A 10,665-nucleotide genomic window follows, 5' to 3' on the forward strand; every position below is an offset into this window, starting at 1 on the left:
TTGGTAAAATTTTCATTGCGATTTAATTCATATACTACAAAATACACCCCTTTGCTGCTGCTGCTAAGTCACTTCAGTCGTATCCGACTCTGTGCGACCCATAGACGGCAGCCCACCAGGCTCCCCCGTCCCTGGGATTCTCCAGGCAAGAACACTGGAGTGGGTTGCCATTTCCTTCTCCAATGCAGGAAAGTGAAAAGTGAAAGTGAAGTCGTTCAGTCGTGTCTGACCCTCAGCGATCCCATGGACTGCAGCCTACCAGGCTCCTCCGCCCATGGGATTTTCCAGGCAAGAGTACTGGAGTGGGGTGCCATTGCTACACCCCTTTAGGTGCATCATTCAGTGATTTTTAGTATATTCACGAAAATGGACACCAATCACCGTTATTTTTAGAAACACTTTCATTACCTCCAAAAGAAACCTTGTGCCCCTGTCAGCTACCACCCCTAACCACCACACTCCCCCCAGCACTAAATAACCACTTATCTACTCCGTGTGTCTATGGAACTGCCTTTCTGGACATTTCATATACATGGAATCATATGAGGGTTGGTTTTTTTTTTTTTTTTTTTTTTGGTCACTAGCTTCTTTCACCGGATATGATCATTTCAAGGTTGACCCATGTTGTAGCATCTATCTGCACCTTATTTCTTTCTGTGGTAGAATAATATTCCATTGTGTGACTATGCCACAAGTGGGTATCCAGTCATCACTTCATGGGCCTTTGGGTTGTCTCCACCTTTTTGTTACTATAAATAATGCTGCTATGAATTTTCATGTACAAGTTTTTGTATGAGCATATGTTTTCACTTCTCTTGGATACATACCTAGGAGTGGAATTGGTGGGTCATATGTTTAACTTTTTGAGGAACTGCAGGCTATTTTCCATAGCTGCTGAATCATATTCATTCTCACGACTAGTTTATGAGTGTTCCAGTTTCTCTACATTCTTGTCAATACTCCTTATTATCTGTTTTATTTATTTATTCCATTCTATTTTTGTTCAATAGAATTCTAATTATAAAAAGTTTTTAGACTAAGTATGTCCACACATTAATTTAGCCATTAAAAAATTAAATGTAGAATTCTTGAAGGATAGTGTTTTATTTTTTAAACTGTGTGGTGGGGCTACAATTGTTCATTGGATTAGAATTCTTCTTACCATACACATGTTTATAAATGTTACTTTGTATCTACTCAATATTTAATACAAAGTTACATTCATGTCATTGAGTATTTTCTTGTTAATGACTGCTCTTTTGGAAAGTCCAGTGCATATATATACATTTTGGTCAATAAGTTGGTGATTCTGGTTAGCTGAGGTCAGTTCATTCAGGCTTCTCTATGTCTATCAATAATTTACCCACACATTGCTAAAGAATAGGTAGATGGGGGAGGGAAGGAATGGGAGGTTGGGACTGACAGATGCAAACTATTATATATAGAATGGATAAGCAAAAAGGTCCCATTGTATGGTACAGGGAACCATATTCAACTCCTGTGGTTATTATAGTGGAAAAGAGTATGAAAAAAGAATATATATATATATATATATATATATATAACTGAATCATTTTTGCTGAAATTGAAAACCAGCAGAAATTAACACAACATTATAACTCAATTATATGTCAGTTAAAAAATGTTGCTCCCATAGATTCTCTCAAACATGGGTAAAAAGAGCCAAACTTTGAGGTATTATGAATATTTGTTATAGATGGCAGCCTTAATTTATTAAATTACAGAGTTTACCTTCTATTGTGGATTGAATCGCGCCCATCCCATCTAAAGTTATCCTAACCCCCAGGAACTCAGAATGTGACCTTATTTAGAGATAGGGTTATTATAGATGTAATCAGTTAAGATAAGGTCATAGTGAAGCAGGGGCAGGGGCTATAACTGGTGTCCTTATAAGAAGGCAGCCAGGTGAAGCCAGACACACAGAAGAATGACAAGTGATGACAAGGTGGAGACTGGAGAGATGTAGCCAAAAGATGGTTGGCAAGCCACAAAATTCTCCTACAGGCTTCAGAGGGAACACAAACTTGCTAACACCTTGACTTTGGATTTCTGTCCTTCAGAATGGTGAGACAATACATTTCTTTTATTTTAAGCCACCTAAATGGTGCTATCTGATGAGGAGGGAAATTAGGCGCTGAGGGGCATAGAAATGAGAGACTTTTAGCATTTAGCATTTTTAAAATTAATTCATGAGTTTGGTTGCCTCGGGTCTTAGTTGCGCCGTGTGGGATCTCCGTTGCATCATGAGACTCTTCTGTTAATAGAGTACCTACTCTTAGTTGCTTTGAGATGTGTGGGATCCTAGTTCCCTGACCAGGGATTGAACCTGCATCCCCTGCATTGCAAAGTGGATTCTTAACCACTGGACTACCAAGGAAGTCCCAGCATTTAGTATTTTTTTTTAAACAAACAGGTATTATTTTTATCACTAAAAAGAAAAAGGAATCCTTTACAGATGGAAAGCCAATAGAAAACGAATATGGAAATTCTTAAATCGTGTCTACATTTCATATGCCACACAATGCTTTTTACATGTTAAGCTTGTCTTTGATAAAATGTGAAAGTGTGTGATTTAAGCCTCTAGAGGGCATATATTCAGTGGTGCTCATGTAATTATTAACTCCACACTCTTACTCTAACAAGTATTCCAATTCAGAGGATAAATTATCTGGCTACCTTACTAATGGCCTTTCAGTTCGTGGTTTCCTGTTCAAGTCATCAAGAAGGATTTTCATGTTCAAAGCTGAGTATGTCAACTAAGAACAGCTCAGCAAGCAGAAGTGCAAAAGGAAGCTTTACTAGCAGAGAAAAGCAAACTTACAACCACTGGGATTTTGAAAGGCATGAGCTATCACAGTCTTACAATTGCTGAGAAATTATGTTTTTTATCTATAAAATCATGAAAATGTCCATTCTCTACAATATTTATATTTTTGCTGCTGTAGAAAAATAACTATTTTCCTCACTGCTGCTGCTGCTGCTAAGTTGTGTGCTAAATTACAGTCAGCCTTCTATGTCCATGGGTTCCACATCTGCAGATTCAGCCAACCTCAGAAGGAAAACATTTGAAAAATAAAATTCCTGAAAATTCTAAAAAACCAAACTTGAATTTTCCCCACGAAGACAACTATATAACATTTGCTTTGTATTAGGTATTATAAGAAATCTACAGATGATTTAAAGCACAGTTGACTTGAACAACATGGGTTTAAACTGCATGAATCTACCTACATGTAAATTTTTTTCAATAACTATATTGGAACATATTCTGGAGATTTGTGACAATTTCAAAAAACTTACAGATGAAATCTATAGCCTGGCCTGGAAATATATATAACAAAAAAGGTTATGCTATGAATGCATAAAATATATTCAGATATTAGTGTATTGGTTTCCCAGGTGGCTCAGCGATAAAGTATCTGCCTGTCAATGAAGCAGAAGCTAAAGATGCATGTTTGATCTCTGGGTCAGGAAGACTCCCTGAAGAAGGAATGGCAACCCACTCTAGTATTCTTGCCTGTAAAATTTCATGGATAGGAGAGCCTGGCGGGGTACAGTCCATGGGGTTGCAAAGAGTAGGACACGACTGAGTAACTGAGCACTCATTCACAGTGTATCCTTACGTAGGCATAAGGTGAGTGATATTTACTATAAAATTAATAATGGGTTACTTTCCTTGTTGTTTTACAGCTTTGCTTTCAAAGAATTTCATTACTGTATAGTATCCCTCTCATAATCAGAGAAGCTGTGTATCAGCTATCATCATAGGTAAGTGGTTTTTTAAAAAATGTAGCAATGCTTCCAATACAGTATTATGAATATGACTAACACTCAATGCCATAAAATTTTATAATGATTCATTCATTTGTGTACATGAATTGTGGAACAATCTTATCCATGACATGAGGCAACCATAAAGTTATCAATGCATTATTTGTTATAACTATAAATAAACAAATTTCCTTTTCACATTATCTTTTCATTTGTGATGGCTAGTGTTAGTAATATGTATGACATCTACCGTGTTTTGTACCATCTATGACAATATTGACATAGGTACTGACACAATGACTCATAAACAGATGATGTATGGATAAATATAACACAGTACCTGTATTTTCCTTATGATTTCCTTAATAACATTTTCTTTTCTCTAGCTTGTTTTATTGTAAGAATACACTCTATAAGGGTGGAAGAGGATGAGATGGTTAAATAGCATCGCCAACTCAATGGACATGAACTTGAGCAACCTCTAGGAGACAATGGAGACCAGGGAAGCCTGGCATGCTACAATCTACAAGGTTGCAAAAAGTCAGACACGATTTAGTGACTGAACAACAACATACAGTATAATATATAAAACATACAAAATATGTGTTAATTGACTGTCTATGCTATTGGTAAAGCTTCTGGTCAACAGTATGCTTTAGTAGTAAAGTTTTGGAGGAGTTCAAAGTTATCTGTGGATTTCCTACTGCATGGGAGTCAGCACCCCAATCCCCTACATATGGGAGGATTTGTGTATGTTATATGCAAATACTATGCCATTTTATATAACAGACTTGAGCATCTGTGGATTTTTGAATCTGCAGGGATCCTGGAACCAATGCCCCAAGGATACTGAGAGAGGTTGTAGTTTACTTTCCCTCTCAAATCATGTTTGAGTAAAATCAGCAATCCATGATTCTCATCCCCAATTGCCAAAGATTCCTGCCCTCCCATCTATGAGGCCCAGGGATGACACTGGAGACTGAAGCTGTCCTTTAACAAATGCTTCAGTGTTCCATCAAAGGTGCAACTGCAAGCTTTCACTGCCTTCTTGGCATCACAGCATCGGATCAGGAGAGACCCTGGTGGAGAAATGCTGAGTCTACAAAATGGTCCACTTCACCCAGCTTTTCACCTCTCAGCAGCAAGGAAAGCTCATAATCCCCTTTCACTTGCTTCAGACTAGCCCAGGTAGGAAGATTTACTTCTCTATCAGCAAACAGAAATTTATACTCAGTTCAGTTCAGTTCAGTTCAGTCGCTCAGTCATGTCCAACTCTTTGTGACCCCATGAATCACAGCACGCCAGGCCTCCCTGTCCATCACCTACTCCCGGTGTTCACTCAGACTCACGTCCATCGAGTCAGTGATGCCATCCAGCCATCTCATCCTCTGTCGTCCCCTTCTCCTCCTGCCCCCAATCCCTCCCAGCATCAGAGTCTTTTCCAATGAGTCAGCTCCTTGCATGAGGTGGCCAAAGTACGGCAGTTTCAGCTTTAGCATTATTCCTTCCAAAGAAATCCCAGGGCTGATCTCCTTCAGAATGGACTGGTTGGATCTCCTTGCAGTCTAAGGGACTCTCAAGAGTCTTCTCCAACACCACAGTTCAAAAGCATCAATTCTTCGGCGCTCAGCTTTCTTCACAGTCCAACTTTCACATCCATACATGACCATTGGAAAAACCATAGCCTTGACTAGACAGACCTTAATTGGCAAAGTAATGCTCTGATTTTCAATATGCTATCTAGGTTGGTCATAACTTTTCTTCCAAGGAACAAGCATCTTTTAATTTCATGGCTGCAGTCACCATCTGCAGTGATTTTGGAGCCCAGAAAAATAAAGTCTGACACTGTTTCCACTGTTTCCCCATCTATTTCCCATGAAGTGATGGGACCAGATGCCATGATCTTTGTTTTCTGAATGTTGAGCTTTAAGCCAACTTTTTCACTCTCCACTTTCACTTTCATCAAGAGGCTTTTTAGTTCCTCTTCACTTTCTGCCATAAGGGTGGTGTCATTTGCATATCTGAGGTTATATTTCTCCCGGTAATCTTGATTCCAGCTTGTGCTTCTTCCAGCCTAGCGTTTCTCATGAGGTACTCTGCATTTAAGTTAAATAAGCAGGGTGACAATATACAGCCTTGACGTACTCCTTTTCCTATTTGGAACCAGTCTGTTGTTCCACGTCCAGTTCTAACTGTTGCTTCCTGACCTGCATATAGGTTTCTCAAGAGGCAGGTCAGGTGATTTGGTATTCCCATCTCTTTCAGAATTTTCCACAGTTTATTGTGATCCACACAGTCAAAGGCTTTGGCATAGTCAATAAAGCAGAAATAGATGTTTTTCTGGAACTCTCTTGCTTTTTCCATGATCCAGCAGATGTTGGCAATTTGATCTCTGGTTCCTCTGCCTTTTCTAAAACCAGCTTGAACATCAGGAAGTTCATGGTTCACGTATTGCTGAAGCCTGGCTTGGAGAATTTTGAGCATTACTTCCCTAGCGTGTGAGATGAGTGCAATTGTGCAATAGTTTGAGCATTCTTTGGCATTGCCTTTCTTTGGGATTGGAATGAAAACTGACCTTTTCCAGTCCTGTGGCCACTGCTGAGTTTTCCAAACTTGCTGGCATATTGAGTGCAGCACTTTCACAGCATCATCTTTCAGGATTTGAAATAGCTCAACTGGAATTCCATCACCTCCACTAGCTTTGTTCGTAGTGATGCTTTCTAAGGCCCACTTGACTTCACATTCCAGGATGTCTGGCTCTAGGTGAGTGATCATACCATCGTGGTTATCTGGGTCGTGAAGATCTTTTTTGTACAGTTCTTCTGTGTATTCTTGCCACCTCTTCTTAATATCCTCTGCTTCTGTTAGGTCCATACCATTTCTGTCCTTTATCGAGCCCATCTTTGCATGAAATGTTCCCTTGGTATCTCTAATTTTCTTGAAGAGATCTCTAGTCTTTCCCATTCTGTTGTTTCCTCTATTTCTTTGCATTGATCGCTGAGGAAGGCTTTCTTATCTCTCCTTGCTATTCTTTGGAACTCTGCATTCAGATGCTTATATCTTTCCTTTTCTCATTTGCTTTTTGCTTCTCTTCTTTTCACAGCTATTTGTAAGGCCTCCTCAGACAGCCATTTTGCTTTTTTGCATTTCTTTTCCATGGGGATGGTCTTGCTCCCTGTCTCCTGTACAATGTCACGAACCTCATTCCATAGTTCATCAGGCACTCTGTCTATCAGATCTAGTCCCTTAAATCTATTTCTCACTTCCACTGTATAATCATAAGGGATTTTATTTAGGTCATACCTGAGTGGTCTAGTGGTTTTCCCTACTTTCTTCAATTTTAGTCTGAATTTGGCAATAAGGAGTTCATGATCTGAGCCACAATCAGCTCCTGGTCTTGTTTTTGTTGACTGTATAGAGCTTCTCCATCTTTGGCTGCAAAGAATATAATCAATCTGATTTCAGTGTTGACCATCTGGTGATGTCCATGTGTAGAGTCTTCTCTTGTGTTGTTGGAAGAGGATGTTTGCTATGACCAGTGCATTTTCTTGGCAAAACTCTATTAGCCTTTGCCTTGCTTCATTCCATATTCCAAGGCCAAATTTGCCTGTTACTCCAGGTGTTTCTTGACTTCCTACTTTTGCATTCCAGTCCCCTATAATGGACATCTTTTTGGGGTGTTACTTCTAAAAGGTCTTGTAGGTCTTCATAGAACCTTTCAACTTCAGCTTCTTCAGCATTACTGGTTGGGGCATAGACTTGGATTACTGTGATATTGAATGGTTTGCCTTGGAAATGAACAGAGATCATTCTGTCGTTTTTGAAATTGCATCCAAGTACTCCATTTCGGACTCTTTTGTTGACCATGATGGCTACTCCATTTCTTCTGAGGGATTCCTGCCTGCAGTAGTAGATATAATGGTCATCTGAGTTAAATTCACCCATTCCAGTCCATTTTAGTTCGCTGATTCCTAGAGTGTCGACGTTCACTCTTGCCATCTCCTGTTTGACCACTTCCAATTTGCCTTGATTCATGGACCTAACATTCCAGGTTACTATGCAATATTGCTCTTTCCAGAATTGGCCCTTGCTTCTATCACCAGTCACATCCATAACTGGATATTGTTTTTGCTTTGGCTCCATCCCTTCATTCTTTCTGGAGTTATTTCTCCACTCTTCTCCAGTAGCACATTGGGTACCTAGCGAGCTGGGGAGTTCCTCTTTCAGTATCCTATCATTTTGCTTTTCATACTGTTCATGGGGTTCTCAAGGCAAGAATACTGAAGTGGTTTGCCATTCCCTTCTCCAGTGAATTTATACTAAATTTATACTAACTTATACTAATTCCACTCATCTTTTCATTCTTTGTTTAAGACCAAAGAGCCAACCTCATAGCTGTTTCTCTAAGCTCTGCCTAGCACTTTGTATGAGGGCAGACCCTGGCTAGTAACCTGAGATCAGGCAAAAGCATCAGGAGGTGTGAGAAAAGTACTAGCCTGATGAGTCAGGAAGCTGGATTCTGGTCCTGCCTCTTCCAGAAACCTGCTATGTGTATCCTCAGAAGAGAAACTCAAATTCTTTTGTCATTTCCATCTTGACAGACTTTATTTTCTTGGGCTCCCAAATCACTGCAGACAGTGACTGCAGCCATCACATTAAAAGATGCTTGCTTGAAAGAAAAGCAACTTAGCATATTAAAAAGCAGAGACATCACCTTGCATACAAAGGTCCATCCAGTCAAAGTTATGGTCTTTCTAGTAATCATGTGTGGATGTGAGAGTTGGACCATAAAGAAGGCTGAGTGCCAAAGAATTGATGCTTTCGAACTGTGGTGCTGGAGAAGACCCTTGAGAGTCCCTTGAACTGCAATCCTAAAGGAAATCAACCCTGAATTGGAAGGACTGATGCTGAAGCTGAAACTCCAGTACTTTGGCCACCTTATGTGAAGAGACGAGTCACTGGAAAAGACCCTGATGATGAGAAAGACTGAAGGCAGGAGGAGGGGGCGATAGAGGATGAGATGGTTGGGTGGCATCAAGGGATCTTCTCTCGCGTCACAACTCCAAGACTTAGAATTCAGTTAAGACATATTCCCTTAAAATTCTGAGCCAGTACTGCATGGTGCTATGATGTTTATATCAAGAGTAAACTGTGTTTCTGCTCTCAGGGAGTCTAGCTTCTGCTGAGGCGATCAGACTAGTTGATAGGTTAAGTAGCATCCAGCAGTAAATGCTGGAAGGGAAAGCAAGCATGAAGCAGATGTTCCCCAAAAGACATGGTGTGTTGTGAGGAAGGGGTGGGCCACAGGAATAGACAAGCACGGTACACGAACACTCTCTCTCTCTCAAGACTGTGAGCAGCTTGCTGTTATAAGAATTGTGACTCAATCACCATTGTTCCTCTAGCACTAAGAACATAATAGGTTCACAATTCATCGAATTATGAACCAAAATTTTAAAACACTTGTGCTAACACAGGGCATCTACTTGTAAACTGGCATATTACTTTTCATTTCCATTTGGTTTAATTGTCACTCTTTTCCATTTGCTCCATTACAGAAATTTCACTATAATTTTATATGTCTGAAGACAAAGAATTTGTTAATCTTCTACCAATTTGGAATTAAGATAATTTGGACAGAGATGAGACTAAAGTTACCTTTCCGTTGTTTATGAAACTGGACTTTGCAATGAAAATTAAATGTCAACTATGTGTGAATTTCTTTGAACCAGTTGAATTTTAGAAATGTTCTTCAGATAGTTTGTCTATACTTCTCAGAAATATAAATCCATATAACCTCTGATCCAGCAATTCTAGAAATGTATAGTAGAGACATACTTGCTCTTAGTGGAAGAAGTAATAAATGACCTAAATGAAAGAGGAGGCTCTTTATCTACTGATCTGGAATAATCTTCAAGATACATTGCTAATTCAATATCCTGTAATAAACCTTAATGGAAAAGAATATGAAAAAGAAGATATCTCTGGAACTGAGTCATTTTGCTATATATCAGAAACTAACACAGCATTGTAAATCAGCTATACTTCAATTTAAAAAAGTTTTAAAGAGAGATACATTATTAAAATTGCAAGTAGAGCAACCAGTGGGTAGGACACTAAACACACCCATTTGCTGGTGTGTGTGCAGACTACCTCTGGAAGGATACACAGAAAATCTGGTAGCCTTGATTGATTTTGGAGATGAGACTGAAAGGCTGGAAGACAAGTATGGAAGGCGGATTTTTTTTTTTTTCTTTTTTTTTTGCCTTGTGTAGCTTTTGATCTTTTAAACATTTTTAAACATTGTAACTCTAAATTTGATTTTAAAGATTCAAAACACTTGTTCATTAAAAATATAAATTATCTCATATCTATAGCTTGCCTCTGAGGAGATTAATTGAGGATCTAATGGAGCTGTGGGGGGGTTGGGGGGGAGACAACTTACTTTCATTGTCTGCCTTTCACATCTTTACTTTTTTTTTTTTTAACCATGTGTATCTAGGGGGAGAAAGGAAGTATGTACCTTTAAGCATTTTAGATCTTCCATATAACTTGGTATTTGAAGTTATTATATACATTCTTAAATACTACATTGAAAAAAATCTTATAAAGTTTTAAAATTACATATTCTAAATTTATTCCAATTCAAACTGACCTTTCACATCCATATGATTTTGATGGTTTTGATGGTTTATGGCCATTTTTCAACTGTTACTTGAGGTTCTGTAGTTCTAGATGCTGTCTACTTAAAAAAGTAAAAGCTTCTTTTAAAAACATATTCTCTTACTGACGATCCTACTTGCAAGGCAGCAAAGGAGACATAGGCATTCTGGACACAGCAGCGGGGAAGGAGAAGGTGGGATGATATGAGAG

General features: G+C 38.9%; 1 long non-coding RNA gene across 3 annotated transcripts; it reads left to right on the top strand.

The window, feature by feature from the left end:
• The first annotated feature begins 1,930 nt into the window (after positions 1-1,930).
• LOC129626238 (uncharacterized) lies at positions 1,931-10,132 on the top strand. 3 transcript variants are annotated; one of them, XR_008701853.1, is made up of 4 exons: positions 1,931-2,085; positions 3,712-3,789; positions 4,179-4,322; positions 9,351-10,132. It is a non-coding gene; the product is annotated as an uncharacterized LOC129626238 (long non-coding RNA). The 3 variants fall into 3 exon arrangements; XR_008701854.1 differs by lacking the exon at positions 4,179-4,322; XR_008701852.1 differs by lacking the exon at positions 9,351-10,132 and having other exon boundaries at positions 4,179-4,569.
• Positions 10,133-10,665: the final 533 nt, after the last annotated feature.

The sequence above is a fragment of the Bubalus kerabau genome, chromosome 13 (genome assembly GCF_029407905.1).
Source record: "Bubalus kerabau isolate K-KA32 ecotype Philippines breed swamp buffalo chromosome 13, PCC_UOA_SB_1v2, whole genome shotgun sequence".
Taxonomy (NCBI): domain Eukaryota; kingdom Metazoa; phylum Chordata; class Mammalia; order Artiodactyla; family Bovidae; genus Bubalus; species Bubalus kerabau.